Raw genomic sequence first — 16,047 nt, forward strand, 5'->3', positions numbered from 1 at the left:
GCCGACCCTTCCAGCTCTCCAGGCCCAGCGCCTTTTCCAATGGGAGGGAACTCTGCCAGCTCCCAAGAGACACAGTCCTATAAACAGGTCAGGGCTCCACCCCCGGGTCACTCCCTCAGCCCAGCACCTTCTCCTCTTCTCCAAGAGGCTGAGTGAAGCTGCACCTCCAAATCCCTCTGGCAGGGCTCCAGGTCCTGCACAGGTGGAGCACCCTTCCAGAACTGGGGTGCTCAGATTGCAGCTGGAGTGAGCAGGGAGGACGGGAGGGGCCGAGGTCCAGGGCTGAGGCAGGAAGCGGGTACCTCTGAGATGGGGGCCCCAGGGCGCAGAGCTGTGGGAAGCTCAAGTCCCAGCTTGGGCCAGCCTGGCCTCAGGAGAGGAGCCCCATGAGCAGGCTCCGCACCACCCGGAGAGGGACAGCCATGGCAGACCTCAGCGGCCTTGTGGGAGCTGCTAGCAAGTTTGGTTCCAGCTCTGCAAACATTTGACCCCTCTCTCTGTCGGTCTGGTCCCTAACGTTCATTTTTGTTTGTTTTTTTTAAATTTGTTTGTTTTGTGTTTTTTTTTTTTTTTGAGCCATATTCAGAGGTACTCAGGATCCTGGTTCTGTGCTCAGGGATCACTCCAGGTGGGCCTTTGGGAGATGATATGGGCTGCTGGGGATTGAACCCAGGTCAGCCACATCCAAGACAAGCACCTTATCCCCTGTACTCTTACTCTGGCTACTGGTTCTGGAAGTTCAGAACATTTTTGTTAACCTTGGCTGGCAAACTTGGCAGCAAAATGAACACGGGCCTATCAGAGAATTAGATTATGACCAGACTAGAAACATCCCCTGTGGAAGCCGCCTCCAGAAAAAACAGTTCTATCACTTCGCTGTCAGTTCACTGTCATTCGTGATCGATGGGTGTTTTCAAGGCAAACAAAACTGGATAAAATAAATTTAGGTTGATGAGTAAAATGAGTTTACTCATTTAGAGGTAGATCTAAATGAGTACAGGTAGATCTAAGAAGTATTATTACAAACAGGCCTAAATAAGACAAGCAAAAATGGCCTATAAAGCAAGTAAAAAAATAAATTGTGGGAAATACTTTGTTTGGCTTATGAAAGTTCATTAAAATCATAATATCCACCTTTTATCCCTGAGGACGCATCCAGATGCCTTTTGAATGGTTCACAGCCTGATTGCTAATATGCTCTTAGCAATGGGAAGTATGTTTGACTTTTGGAATTCCGAGCCCACACCCAGAAGCAAGCAGGACTTATTCCTGGCTCTGCACTTAGGGATCACTCCTGGCAGGCTCAAGGGACCATATGTGATGTCAAGGATCAAACCTGAGTTGGCAAGGCAAGTGCTTTGCCCACTATACTATTACTCTGACCCCAATAACGGGAAATACTTTCAATTTGCATGAACCAATTATAAAAATCACATGAAAATGACCACATAAAAAGTATAAAACTATGAAGAACAAACAACTTTTTCCTAAGTTGGTCAAGAGAAAGCCTTGCCAAAGTCACACACTGGTGGCCATGCCCTGGATGATTCTCTCTGGACTAGAAACCAAGCCCCTCACACCTCACACTCCCTTGTCAGGGATCAGCCTGCCCTGCCCTCCTCCCCTCCTCCTCCCCAGCCCCCTTGACACACACCAGTACTGCCCTGGGCCTGGGGTCTCGGTGGTCTGTGCCAGTCCCAGCACTAAACTGGGAGCACAGGCCCTGAGCGGGGGCCTCCCCTAGGCAGGGATTAACATCTCCCCAAGCTGATGGGCCTCAGCCAGAGCCATTTAGGAGAGCAGAGAGAGGAAGAGAAGCACCCTCATGAAGTGATCCCCAGAGCCTGCCCTCTCCACTACATGGGGGGCCCAGGCAGCCCCACACCCCCAAAGGCAGGGTGTCCTGGGGCCCAGCTAGAGGGACTAGGAGGGAGCTCGCTGCTCCATTCCCTGCTCTGTGCTGGTCCTGATTGGGAAATTAATGTGTGGTGAGGGCCCATGGGTGGATTCTCAGGTAGACCCCAAAGATATCCAAGCTTCATGACTATGCATGTGTAGGCATTGAAGATCATGCAAGCCATGCAGCCACGTTAAATTTTTTGGTAGCCACACTTCACAAAGGAGAAAGAAACTGGTAAAATGCAGTATAATGATGCCTGTTCTTGGGACTGGAAAGATTGTAGGGTGCTTTCCTTGTACATGGTTGACCTTGGCTTAATCCCTGGAATCCCATATGGTCCCAGGAGTATCGTCAGGAGTGATCCCTGAGTGCAGAGCCAGGAGTAAGTCCTGAGCATTGCCGGGTGTGACCCCCAAACAAAAGATAATGATGACTGTTCTCTAGCTCAGCTTCCTAAATCACTGTTGGCAGCATCAACAAGGACTAAGGAGATGTTTCTTCCAAATGAAGTGACCCTACTCCATGCTTGTTTTAAATGATTCGGACGTGCTAATGTGCCCATATAATGCAGTGCCACATATGAGAAAAGAATCTCTGGGGGGACACAGGGATGTCAGAATGTCAGGATGCATGGATGAGCAGAAACTGCCCTTCCCCTCTCCCCCCCAGTAGTGGCCTCCATAAATTAGAGGTCAAGCCAGGTTATACCTAGTTGGGACCCAAAGGGCAAAGAGGCGCGGTCAGGAGCAGCAAAACAATGTTGTGCACTTACCTCCTGTCATCTCCCAACCCACAAGCTGGACATGGCTGTGCCTGGGGACACAGGTGGGGTGGATATGCAGGAGGTCGTCTAGAGCTGGACCAGCAACTAGGCAGGCCTGGCTGGACTGACACCACATGTTACTCATACAGGGATCACGATGCCACAGTAGGGACGCCACACACCAGGTTCTACCCAGGCTACCAAGATTTGGATGAGGTCTTGGGCACTTCCTTTTCCCATCCTAACCATCTCTTTCTTCCCTGGCTGGTCTTCGGTCTTCCTCCATCCTATTACTCTCTCTCTCTCTCTTTCACTTCTCTCTCTCTCTCTGTCCCCTAATATGTTCACTTATATGAAATAAGCATCCATTTCCCATCTTAGGCATTCATAGCTCCTTGCATTTCCTTATGGTCTTCTTGCCCCTTCCTCATTCTCCACCCCCAATGGGTGCTGTTATTCCATCTCCTGCCACAGGCCCAGCAGAAAATAGCCCATGGTTGGGGGGGGGGGGGGGGCTAGTATTGGACTGTGGCCAATCACATCCCAAAGCAAATCTGGTACATGAAGTTTAGAAGTCCCTGAATAACCCTGAGGGGGGAACATTCCAAGACCACCAATGGATGACCACGGCTAATACTGAATCCCAAACATCCTGTGTTTTTCCCTATTACATAACTCTGGTCAGGTTTTACTGATCAATTAGGCACAGCAGGGGATCAATAACAACAATATTAAGAATTAACAACAACACTAACAATACACCATAATAAGCGCTGTCCCTGCTGTTCCTCCTTCCTGCTCCAGGCTCTGAGGGAACCCTCCATCCCAGCCGTGCACCCGTGTGAGCATGGGGGTAAGTGCAATCCACAAAGGCAAGCTGTCTCTACCCCCAGTGACTGTGGCCGTAGTCCTCCCCGTTCTGAAGGGACTGAGGTGACTGTGGGTATTTTTTAATCTGGCCCAAAACAGGTTGAGTTAGAGATACGTTTCCTTTCACTTCAGCAAGACATGGGACCGTGTCTTGCTGTTATCTTCATGGATAATGAAGTTCCTGCCACCAGTCTGGTTTAGGAAGAGTTTCCAAAATACTGCTGCCACCCACTGTGCCAACTCATCTGTTGTTGTGACACAGACGTGCAAGTCAGAGGTTGAGCTGTGGTGTGAGAATGATTGCAAGAGGAAGAAAACAAGGTGGAAACTCATTGAGTCGGAAACAGCCCAGTAGATGGTTCATCCCATCAGACCTGGAAAATCCTGAGTGGAAGATTTTGTTTTCATTAACACCTGACTAAAACAGAAGTTCTATCCTGAAAGAGATGTTTTCAATCACATCCTGAGGGCAGGGTCATTACTTCATTTGTTGGGTGGGATTTTTAAAAAACTTTCTTTTTCTTTCTTTCTTTCTTTCTTTCTTTCTTTCTTTCTTTCTTTTATTTTTATCAGTACACAATCTATTAGTAAGTGCTAAGAATGTTTCTGCACATGTTCAGCCTTATTTTTAATTGATTGAGGTACTATGATTTGTAATATGTTATTGTAACACGTTAATGTAATATGTTAATGATGGCTTCCTGTGTATAGACTTCCAACACCACACCCATCTCAAGTATCCCTATCTCCCTCCCGGAAGGTCCCCAATGCTTCACCCTTTCAACCCTGCTCCCTACAAACTCAGTTATATGGATCAGTTCTCCTGTTACTTTGTGGCTGTTGTCCTTTGTGGCTCCCTTGCTATGTATCTTTAAGTGCCACATATACAAGAAATCATTCTGCACCTATCCCTCTCCTTCTGACTGACTTCACTCAGCAGGATATAGCTGGATGGGGAATTCTAGATTCCTGTACAGCATGATTCCTGTATAACAAAGGCTTGGAGGTGAGAGAAACTGAGCAGAGGTTGTGATGGAGGTTATTTTTCTAAAGATGGTTGCATTGATATCTCCTGCCTTAGAGTCTTCTAGAACCTTGCCTCTCTTGTCATCAAGAGATGGAGGCAAAAAGGGGAAACAACTTAATTGAAAAAAACAATCTGAATAGGCACCCTTCTCCAGAGCAGACAGACAGATGTCCAACAGGCATGTACAGATCCAAACAGGAAAGCACCTTCCTCCTGAGAACAGCTATCATCTAACAGACAAGAAATAAGGGCTGGCTTCCTTCCTTCCTTCCTTCCTTCCTTCCTTCCTTCCTTCCTTCCTTTTTTTGTCCCAATTTTATATAAACTTACATAAAGTTCATGGGAGTAACCCATGAATTATTCTGTTTAAAGTACTTTATACATATATACCATATTAATTTCCCAAACCTTAATTAAATTAATTTAATTTGGGAAATTAATTAATTTCCCAAAGAGGCAAGTAATGTTATTGCCTTTATTTTACAAAAGAGAAAACAGAGGTAGGGCTTGTCTGAGAAACTTCTCCTTGGTCAGCTCAGGGATCTGGTCCAGAAGAAGGGCTCTTAACCACATCAGCAATACAGCCTTTCTGTCATGGAAACAGAGGCAAGGAGGAACACAAGAGAATGCCTGGATCAGGCCTTGCCTAAAGGAATCACTGTAGTTCTCAGTTCTGGTCCCAGTTCTTTCCTCACCTGCTTTAAGTGAAGGCAAGAAAGGTTCAGTAATCCCCTCAGAGAGCAACTGATGACAGTGTCATAGAGGGCAGGGTCATGTTAGGGTGGAGGAGGAGGCAACGTTGATGGTCCTGCTGAGTCCCGGTGCTGGGCTAGGTGGACAGGTATGTGCGTGATACACGTGTCAGCACCAGCAATAATTGCAGGGCCGTGACCCAGCCACAGGCGGGCCTGCCCTCTCGCCTCCTGAGGAAGTGGTTATTCAGCCCTGCTGCCACAGGAAAGAAGACCTTTTTTTAAAAAATTTTATTAGTGAAACACCATGAGGTGCATTTGTAGACTTACAAATTTTTGTGCTTGGGTTTCAGTTATACAATGATTGAGTGCCCATCCCTCCACCAGTGCCCATTCTCCACTATCACTGATCCCAGTATCCCTCCTACCCACCCCCATTCCCCCAGCCCACCCTGCCTCTGTGGCAGGGCATTCCCTTTTGTTCTCTCTCTCCTTGTGGGTGCTGTGGTTTGCAATAGAGGTATTGAGCGGTCACCGTGTTTGGTCTAAAGTCTACTTTCAGCATGCATCTCCCGTCCTGGGCGGATCCTCCCAACACCCTTTACTTGGCGTTCCCTTCTCTATCTGTGCTGTGGGAAAGGAGACCATTTCCCAGTCAGGTCCAAGCAGAAAAGGAGCACTGGCTGTACTCCCTCTGGGACTGTTGGAAAGACTGAGTGTCTGTAAGCAAGGGACAGGCACTTGGCCCAGCCAACCCAGCCATCAGCAAGGGTCTACCGAATGTTCGCCATGCTGCAAAGGGCCAGCTGAGTATAGACACCTTCTCCCTGGCCCAAGAGTGTGTCCAAGAATTACTGATGCAGAGGAGAGAGAGAGAGAGAGAGAGAGAGAGAGAGAGAGAGAGAGAGAAGAGAGAGAGAGAGAGGTGAACAACTTACCTTGCATGTGGCTGACCTGGGCTCAATCCTTGGCATCCCATAGGGTCACCTAAGCCCACCAGGAGTGAACTCTGGAAGCAGACCCAGGAGTAAGTTCTGAGCACAGCTGGGTATGCCCCCCCAAACCATTTTTTAAAATTACTGATGTAGTAGATGTACAGCGGATAGGGAATTGCCTTGTACACTGCCAATGCTAGTTCCATTTGTGGCACCAGCTCTGATCCCTGAGTACTATTAGGAGTGATCCCTAAGGACAGAACCAGGAGTTATCCCTGAGCACAAAGTCAGGAATTGCTCCTGAGTATACTCTGGGTATGGCCCAATACTCCTCCCATATATTATGGATGTAGCCAGTCTCCCTCCGGACTCCTCTGCTCCCCCACCCCACTTCCTGTCTTTTCCATCTCTGGTGGTCTCTCCTCACACACGTGTATACACACACACATACTGCCCTACTGGCCTTTTCCTCACTGGTTCCTCTTCTCATGACTTTCCAAACAGTAGAAAAAAGTGTGTGAGTGATTTAAACGTATGTTTGTAGCTTCTCTCTTTTAGTTCACAATATTTTTAAAAGTCCCGCCTACATTTTCAAAACAAATCAAGACTAAAGTAATTCCAGCATGGCTAAGGCCCTCGGTAGACCTTGGCAGGAAAACCTCCCTTCGAACTCTAGGGGTGACCTCCCATAGTCCTAAATTTCATAGACACCCCGTTACACCCACTGGGGCCCAGCATGCAGAGCTCAGGTTACCTGGTCTGCACCTTCTCTCCCCACCCACCCAGCATTGATTCATCTCAAGTGTGGGAGCTTACCAGAAACACAGATCATAGCCCCCAAAGGGAGCGCTGGGGGGCAGCCTATGCTTGCTGGGTTTAGGAAGCCTGTGGGCTCTATGGCACCTGCAGAGTCTATGTCGTGCCTCTCCCCTCCCTCCCAGCTGCTGCTGCCCTGGGCTCCCCCAGGGGCCTCCCAAGTGAGCTGAGCTGGAGCCCAGCCTCCCCTCCCACAGTACTTGAGTACTCCCGTCCTTTTCCTAAAACAGGATTTTACAGGATTTTATTTTTTTAGGCCTTTTGGATCACACCCATTTTTTGATTTTTTAAGGCTTCTTGGATCACACCGGCTATACTGAAGGGTTAGTCCTCGCTCTGTACTCAGAAATTACTTTTGGCAGGGCTCGGGAACTATATAGGATGCTGGGGATCAAACCCAGTTGGACCGCGTGCAAGGCAAAGGCTCTGTCTCTACGCCCCTGGAACAGGATTTTAAATGAGAGCGGAAACATGCTTCTGGTGATCCGATCCTTCCTTAAAGCTGAAGGTGAGACACTAAAGGGGGCCCTCCTCCTGCATCAGCCTGAGAGCTGGCTCTCCAGAGATAAGGCGAAAAAGGTCTCTAAGCTTCCAGTACAGCCTTACCGACACACCCATACCTCCATCTGTGAGTTGTGTGGGGAGAGAGCCCTTCATGGACATGTCCCCCAGCTCCAGACAACGGGATCAGACCCTGGACTTCCAGGGGCCCACTGTCTTTGCTTCCACTCCAGCCCCTAGGGGCGACCCAATACACCATTGGGATGACCACCAGGTGGATGGGGACAGTTTTCTTTGTGCCCCTGAAACTCTGCAGAAGCTCAAAATTTGGTGGCTCAATGTGGCCTGGGGGTGGGGGGCAGGATGAGAAACAGTGAGAGACTCGCTGGGATCACAGATGCCTCCATGAAAGAGCCAGGAACTGAGACGGGGTCTGTCATGTACATGCACGCTCTTCCACACATGCACGGTCTCACACATGTGCATGGTCCCACGCACATGCATGCTGTCATGCACAAGCATGGTCTCTCACACACATGCAGTCACACATGCATGATCCCACATGCACACTCTTAGACACATGCATGGTCTCATGGACATGCACCACATGCATGCTCTCACGCACATGTACTACATGCACGCTCTCACATACATGCATGATCTCACGTGCATGCATGTTCTTACACACATACATGGTCTCATGCACACGCAAGCTCTCATGCACATACATGCACACAGGTTTTCTTTTGTTTGTTGTTCAGCCAATTCACACGCTGCAGTTTGACAGGAGAAAAATCAGGGATCAGCCAAGAGAGCCGAAGGAGCAGAGCTGCTTCCCTGCCCGCCTCCCAGCAGCCACTACATTTCCCAGGCTTGGGATCAGCCCCCACATGATGGTCTCCTATGCTGACCCACTGATCTACCAGCTCCAGGGCCACAGCCACCAGCAGCAGATAGAATGTTAAGTTTCATTGGTGGGGCCAGGGCAATAGTACAGCAGGTAGCGCATTTTCCTTGCACAAAGTTGACCAGGGTTTGATATGGTCCCCCAAGCACCACCAGGAGTAACCTCTGAGCATCGCCGGGAGTGACCCAAAAAGCAAAAAATGAAAAGATAACATAAAATAAATCTTATTTTTTTTTTTAAGTTTCCTTGGCTCTCTGCATCCTGAGTTGGGTGGCGGCACCATAGCTAAACGCACCAAGAAGGTGGGGATCGTGGGTAAATACGGAACACGTTATGGCGCCTCCCTCCGGAAGATGGTGAAGAAAATCGAGATCAGCCAGCATGCCAAGAGCACATGCTCCTTCTGCAGCAAGACCAAGATGAAGAGACCGGCCGTGGGCATTTGGCACTGTGGTTCCTGCATGAAAACCGTTGTGGGGAAGGAGGGGGCGCCTGGACCTACAATACCTCTGCTGCTGTCACAGTCAAATCTGCCATCAGAAGACTGAAGGAGATGAAAGACCAGTAGATCTGCCATCTGAAGCATTGCTAGCCTATAATAAATGGGTTAATTTCTGTAAAAAGAAAAAACTTCCTTGGTTTCTTATTGTGTCTCCAAATAGAAATGTTCCAAAACTCTCCCTAGACTCCAGAATCTCTAGGACCCACAGGTTTCAGGGAAGCACTCATGCAGAGAGGTGATAATTAGGGTCCCAAAAATGTAAGCATCCTGGGCCCTGGACAAGAATAAACACTCAGGGTCACCCTGAGGCATCATTCCTTGTGTGTTCTTCGCCTCCTGAGGAGACCGTGTCCACTCTCCCCTTCTCATCTGCCCTTCTTTTAGTGTAGACTCCTTGTCTCCAGGCTCTTTTAAACCTTTAATAAAGTTGTTCACAGTGATTTATTACATTCAATATTCCAACACCAATTCCACCACCATTGTACCTTCTCACCACCATTATTTCAGATTTTTCTCAGCCACCACCCAAACCTGTCCCAATAGCAGGCCCTAAATGATTTATTTTGTATTGCTTGTTTTGGTTAATTTGTGCTTAGTTATTTATTGGTTTGGGGGTCACATCCAGCAGTGCTCAGGGCTCACTCCTGGCTCCGCACACTGGTGGTGCTTGGGGGACCATATGGGGTACCGGGAATCAAACCTGGGTCATCGACATGCATAGCAAACACCCCACCAGCTGTACTATCACTCCAGCAGTTTACCTCAATGCTCTTGACCTCTTTAAGCCTTCATTTTCGTTCTCTGCCTCATAGAGCTCTGAGGAGCCTTTGAAGTTTTTTGTTTTCTTTTTACTTGGGGGAGGGATGAGGGGGTTTGGGCTACATCCACTAGTGCTTAGGGCTTACTCCTGGCAGTGCTCAGGGGACCATATGGAGTGCCAGGGATTGAGCCTAGGTTGATGGTGTGCAAGTCAAGTGCCGTCCCTCTGTACTATTGCTCTGACCCCACAGCCTGCAATCTTACCTCCATCCTCACCCTAACAGCCGCAGGGAAACTTCCTCTCCTTGTGCCCCGAGAGTGAACCTGCTCCCATCCCTCACCTTTGTTCCCACCCAGCCTCTCCCAAGGGCCTCTGCCACCTCTTCTGACAGTCCTTTGTGACAGGGAGGCGCCCTCCCCCTTCCTTCTCTGCCCCAGCTCCAGCCAGGTCACCCTTCAGCCACTGACCAAGGCCCAGGATCTTCCCACAGAAACTGCTGACCACCTTCCCAGCTCTCACCTCCCCACTCCTGGGCAGTGGCCGAGACCCCTGTGCTGAGGCCTGCTGGACAGCAGGGCTGCAGAAAGGACCCCTGTAAGTGACTCATAGCTGAGAAACCTGCTGGCGGCAGATCAGGGCCTGGCCCAGGAAGTGCCCCGTGAAAATCTGGGCAGTCTGTGGGTGGGGGCCTGAGAGCTGCCCAAATCATAGGAAGTCACAGTCCTTATCCTTTTGAGGGCGGAGCTGACAGGGCTCTGAGGTAGGAGAGAGGTCTGGGTGGAATAGCCGCTAGTCAGGTTCATGTCACACACATTCTCTCTCTCTCTCTCTCTCTCTCTCTCTCTCTCTCTCTCTCTCACACACACACACACACACACACACACACACACACCCTCTTTTTGATTTTTATTTTTTAGCTTTTTGGGTCACACATCACACCTGGTGATGCACAGAGGTTACTCCTGGCTTTGCACTCAGGAATTACTCCTGGTGGTACTCAGGGGACCATATGAGATGCTGGGAATCGAACCCGGGTCGGCCACATGCAAGGCAAACACCCTACCCGCTGTACTATCGCTCCAGCCCCATACCCTCTTTTTTTCACACATGCACCTCTCTCTCTCTCTCTCTCTCTCTCTCTCTCTCTCTCTCTCTCTCATAAACAAATGTATTGTTGTAGTCCATGCTAAATTTATTGAAAGTGACACAGATGACCCAGGAACAAAATCTTCTTTCCTTTTCTCAAACCTGGAAACTAGGAAATGTTTTCTATATCCACAGCCCAGACAGGACAAGCCCTACTCCACGTTAAGCACTCAGAGTCAGGCCAGTGTGGGGTTTAGTGATTGAGGTTGATTTTTATTTTTTAAGTCTTTAGTTCAAGACCTGGCTTGTGGTGTGGCTGAGCAGTAGAGCACTTGCTTTGCATATATGAGGTCCTGGGTTCAGTTTCTGGCACTGTCAAAAAAGAAAAACAGGGGCTGGAGCTATAGCCCAGCGGGTAGGGCATTTGCCTTGCACACGGCCAACCTAGGTTCGATTCCCAGCATCCCAGATGGTCCCCTGAGCACCGCCAGGAGTAATTCCTGAGTGCAGAGCCAGGAGTAACCCCTGAGCGTCACTGGGTGTGACCCAAAAAGAAAAAAAAAGGAAAAAAAGAAAAACAAAAGAACAAAAAAACCAAAATATCAAGACCTGGCTTTGTCACCTCTGGTCTGTGTGTTCTTGGACAAATAATCGTACTGTTCTAAGCTTCAGTTTCTACATCTGTAAGTGGAGGTAATGCTGCCACCTCCCACAAAGAATCGTGACAATAAAGGATAGTGTGCATAAATATAAATAATAAATAAATAAAGGCCCTCCCGTTGATTGTCGATTTGCTCGAGCGGGCCCAGTAACGTCTCCATTGGAGACTTTGTTGTTACTGTGTCTGGCATATCGAATACTCTCGGTAGCTTGCCGGGCTCTCCGAGAGGGACGGAGGAATCGAACTCGGGTCGGCCATGTTGGCCGCTTGTAAGGCGAACGCCCTACCGCTGTGCTATAAGTAGCACAAAATAAGCATGCAGGGACCAGAGAGATGGACCAACAGACTGAGCATATTCAGCGTGCAGGATCAGGCTCCATCCCCAGCACCATCTGGTCCTCTGAGTACCACTGGGAGTGACTACTGAGCACTGAGCCAGGAGTAGCTCTAATTGCTGCTGTTTATAACCTGAAATCAAAGAAACTCGATATTCAATTAAGAACTTGCTAAGATGCTTATGATTCTGAAAGGATGTGACAAAAATAGCAGCACTGCAAGGCTGGGGCGGCACCTGACTGGACCTGGAATTTTCCATTCTCTGTTGGCATCTTTCATGTCACCTCCTCGGTTGGCTCATACCCACCCATGACTAACCACACAGCAATTCTTCCTTCTCACAATAAAACTCATTCCCTTTAGGATTTCCCCATCACCTTGCTCCTCTCTTGAACTTGACTCCGCCAGTCGCCTCTTGGCCATGAGGATGTCCCTAATGCCTGTCTGACAGGAAGGCTGCAGGAAAGATGGTCACGGGATTCGCCGGCCCCCTTCTCCCTCGAGCACATTCCAGTTTTCTCCTCATGACCACAACCACGACCACACTGCCCGTCTCTGTCCCTGTGCACTGTTGGGGTCTCAGCAGCTAGCCTGAGACTTTGACCAAGTCCCCTGCCCCTGGAAACAAGAGCCGGCCCTGTTTACCAAGACCCAGGGGGCCACTCCAGCACTCCCCACATGCATGCATGCAGGCATTCTGGTTGAGAATGAGGGACATGACTGTGCCCACCTACCCATATTGTTAACCCAGCCTTAAGAGCAGGATATGTAAATCATTAACTGACATCTGTACATGAGAAGTTGTACGTGCTGTATATGGGACTGCTCCCCCCGCCCCCACCCTAACTGTGGGATTGCCCCCCCAAGTTTATGTATAAGAACCCCAGGTAGGGGCCAATAACCAGACTCCCCCCCCCCCCCCCCGCCGGGGTTCTTTCTCTTGTGGAGGAAGTGGCGGAGACAGGAATCCTGCAGTGAGCAGAGGGCCGGGCAAAGGCTTCTCCCCTACCCACTCCCTCTCCTATAGGGAGTAAGTCCAGCAACTTCAGGGGATCGGACTCCAATTCTCCAATTTGCCAGGGTTGACTGGCCAGGGCCCCAACATGCACCGCTGCTCCCCTGACTCCTCAGTCTCACTGATCTCAATCTGGGCAGCAGGTCTGCACCCTAGCCTCAGCCCCACACTCACCTACGGGGTCCCTCACCTTCAGACTTCTCCCTCTCCCCTTGGCTGCTTCCTCTGGCCTAGCACACAGCTCTCCGCCGCTTTCTCTGTTCTCAAGACTTTGCTATCAGTTTTTTTTTTTGGGGGGGGGATTAGGGTAGGGGAGCTGGGCCATGCAGGGAACTGTATGGGGTACAGAGGATCAAACCAACATATGTCAGGTAAGAGACTTAACCCCGTCCTATCTCTCTGGCCTCCCGGGCTTTTTTCTCTGTCTCCATTTATAGTCACTTTAATTAAGATTTCCTCCAATTTCTTTCAATACTAAGTACATGTGGGTGATTCTTTGCCTCTCTAGATCAGAACCCTCAATACCAAATTCTTCCATGGGGATCCCTATCTCCCTTTCAGTCAATGGATTCCAAGTCCCCACAACTGGAATGTCTGTGAAGTAACAGATAAATTATATGTGATAATATTATTGTATTGGTATAGAGTAAGTAACCTGCATAAATCACATCTGGAGGGAGGCAGCATACCTTCCGTCCTTTGGATTGTCTGTTCACCTATTTTGTGTAGTTTCTATCAGCTGTTTGGCCTTTTCTTTCTTGAATCTTAACAGTACTCCATATATTGGGATAAAAGGCCCTTTGGTCATTTGCCTTTTGAGGTTTTTTTTTTTCATATAAAAGGTTTTTACAGCAGATAGGGCGTTTGCCTTGCACACAGCCGACCTGGGTTCAATTCCTCGGTCCTTCTCAGAGAGCCTGGCAAGCTACCGGGAGTATCCGCCCAAATGGCAGAGCCTGGCAAGCTCTTGGTGACTATTCAATATGCCAAAAACAGTAACAACAAGTCTCACAATGGAGATGTTACTGGTGCCCAGTCAAGCAATTCGATAAACAATGGGAGGACAGTGCTACAGTGCTATCAAAGGTTTTTAGGGGCTCAAGAGATAATCCAATGGGTAGGGCCTTGCATTCGGCTGACCCAGACTCAATCTCTGGCACTCTATCTGGTCCCATAAGTCCTGACAGGAGTGACCCCTGTGCACAGAGTCAGGAACAGTCCCTGAGCACCACCCCAAAACAAAACAAAAATACACTCTAGTGATAGTTTTTTTTTTTTTGGCTTTTGGGTCACACCTGGCAAAGCACATGGGTTACTCCTGGCTCTGCACTCAGGAATTACTCCTCACGGTGCTCAGGGAATCATATGGGATGCTGGGAATCGAACCTGGGTTGGCCGCGTGCAAGGCAAACGCCCTACCCGCTGTGCTATCGCTCCAGCCCCAGTAAATCTTAGGTTTAAGTTAGATTCCTGGAATGTTTACTGCCTATATTCTGAATATTTTGCTTATGTTTATAAAGGGCTGAAGTTAAATTTGTCTAGCTCAGATAAAAAGAATGAATTTTGAATACTTTTCAAGAAAATAAAAGCATACTAAGATTAATATGTATTGTAATCAGTGATTACATAATTTTTTTTTGCTGATCTATTTTATTTTTTTTTTAATTTTTTTTTCTTTTTTTTATTAGTGAAAAAACATGAGGTACAGTTATAGGCTTACAAATTTTGTGCTTGGGTTTCAGTTATACAATGATCAAGTGCCCATCCCTCCACCAGTGCCCATCATCCATCCCCACGGGTCCCAGCATCCCCCCCCACCCCTCATCCCCTCCCCCGCCCCGTCCCATCCTGCCTCTGTGGCAGGGTATTCCCCCTTGTTCTCTCTCTCTTCTTTTGGGTACTGTGTTCTGCAAGAGAGGCTTTGAGTGGCAATCATGTTTGGTCTATCGACTACTTTTAGCATGCTTCTCCCACCCTGGGAGGGCCCTCACAACACCCTTCATTTGGTACTCTCTTCTCTATCTGAGCTTCCTTTTCACCTGGAGCCTGTGGCTGCCCTTCCATTCATGGAGCAAAATTCCTGGTACTAATCTCAGCCATTCCTGGGTGTTAGTCTCCCTTTTTGTTGCTTTATGTTCCCCAGATGAATGCAATCTTTCTGTGTCTATCCCGCTCTTTCTGACTCATTTCGCTTAACATGATACTTTCCATGTAGTACCACTTGTTACATAATTATTTTTAAAAAATTATTTATACATCAAAATTATGGGGACGGGGCCAGAACAACAGTACAGCAAGCTGGGCATTTGCTTTGCATGTGGCTGACCCGGGTTTGATCCCTGGCACTCCTGACCACCACCAGGCGTGATTCCTCAGCCAGGAGCACCACAGAACATGGCCCCCAAACCAGAAACTAGAAAAAAATTGTGGGGACAGAGAGATAGTACATGTCCTGCATGCAACTAAGCCTGGTTCAACCCCCACCCCCCACCCCAAGCACTGCCAGGTGCAACCCTGGGGACCCTGAGCACCATCAGGGTGACCGGGTAACCCCCACACCTCAGGACCCATATCCTCGGGCTCTTGCCTTGAACCCCCAGTCTGGTGGGCTGAGTGTTGCCCCTCCCCAAGTAATCACTAATACAACCTTGTGAGACATTCTTATGTAAGTTATCGTCATTATTTAAAATTTCTGACAGTTCAACAGAACTATTTATTGGAAAGACAAAAACTATTTATAGGAAAGACAGATCCCGAAAATTTACTGTGTGCTTAAAAATTACTTAAAAAAAAACTTTCAATGTTGGGATCTGAATCTGTCTTCTTCCATCTTAAACTAGAAATTCTCCTTGGTAATAACTTTCCCCACCCTGGGCAGGGGAGCCCCCCTCAAGCACACATTCACTCAGACCCCCTGAGTGGCTGTTCCTCCCACAGAGCCAGAGCTCTGGGGAGATGGCGAGACTGCTGGTGAGGTGGCAGTTATTCTAAGGGCAAGAGGACATGGCCTGGGTTAGAGAGCTGAGGGGTGATGGCTGAGCCCCTCCCCCACCCTGCACCCATCACTATGGCAGGACAGAGTGAACCATGAGGACAAATGGACAGACTTAGTGACCCAGACAGACGAGCCGTAGGTCCGCTCTTATCCTTGCTTGATCTTAGCTCTGCTTCTAGGAACTCGGGTGGGGTGCAGGGTTTAGACTGGGACACGTGGGGGTGGGTTGGTGGAACCTCTGAGCCCCGCTCAGGTTAAGGAAGAGCACGAGCCCCTTAGAA

General features: G+C 48.8%; 1 pseudogene; it reads left to right on the plus strand.

Moving 5' to 3' along the window:
- Positions 1-7,474: 7,474 nt before the first annotated feature.
- LOC130041735 (60S ribosomal protein L37a-like) lies at positions 7,475-9,028 on the plus strand (annotated as a pseudogene).
- Positions 9,029-16,047: the final 7,019 nt, after the last annotated feature.

The sequence above is a fragment of the Sorex fumeus genome, unplaced genomic scaffold, assembly GCF_029834395.1.
Source record: "Sorex fumeus unplaced genomic scaffold, SorFum_2.1 ptg000098l, whole genome shotgun sequence".
Classification (NCBI taxonomy): Eukaryota; Metazoa; Chordata; class Mammalia; order Eulipotyphla; family Soricidae; genus Sorex; species Sorex fumeus.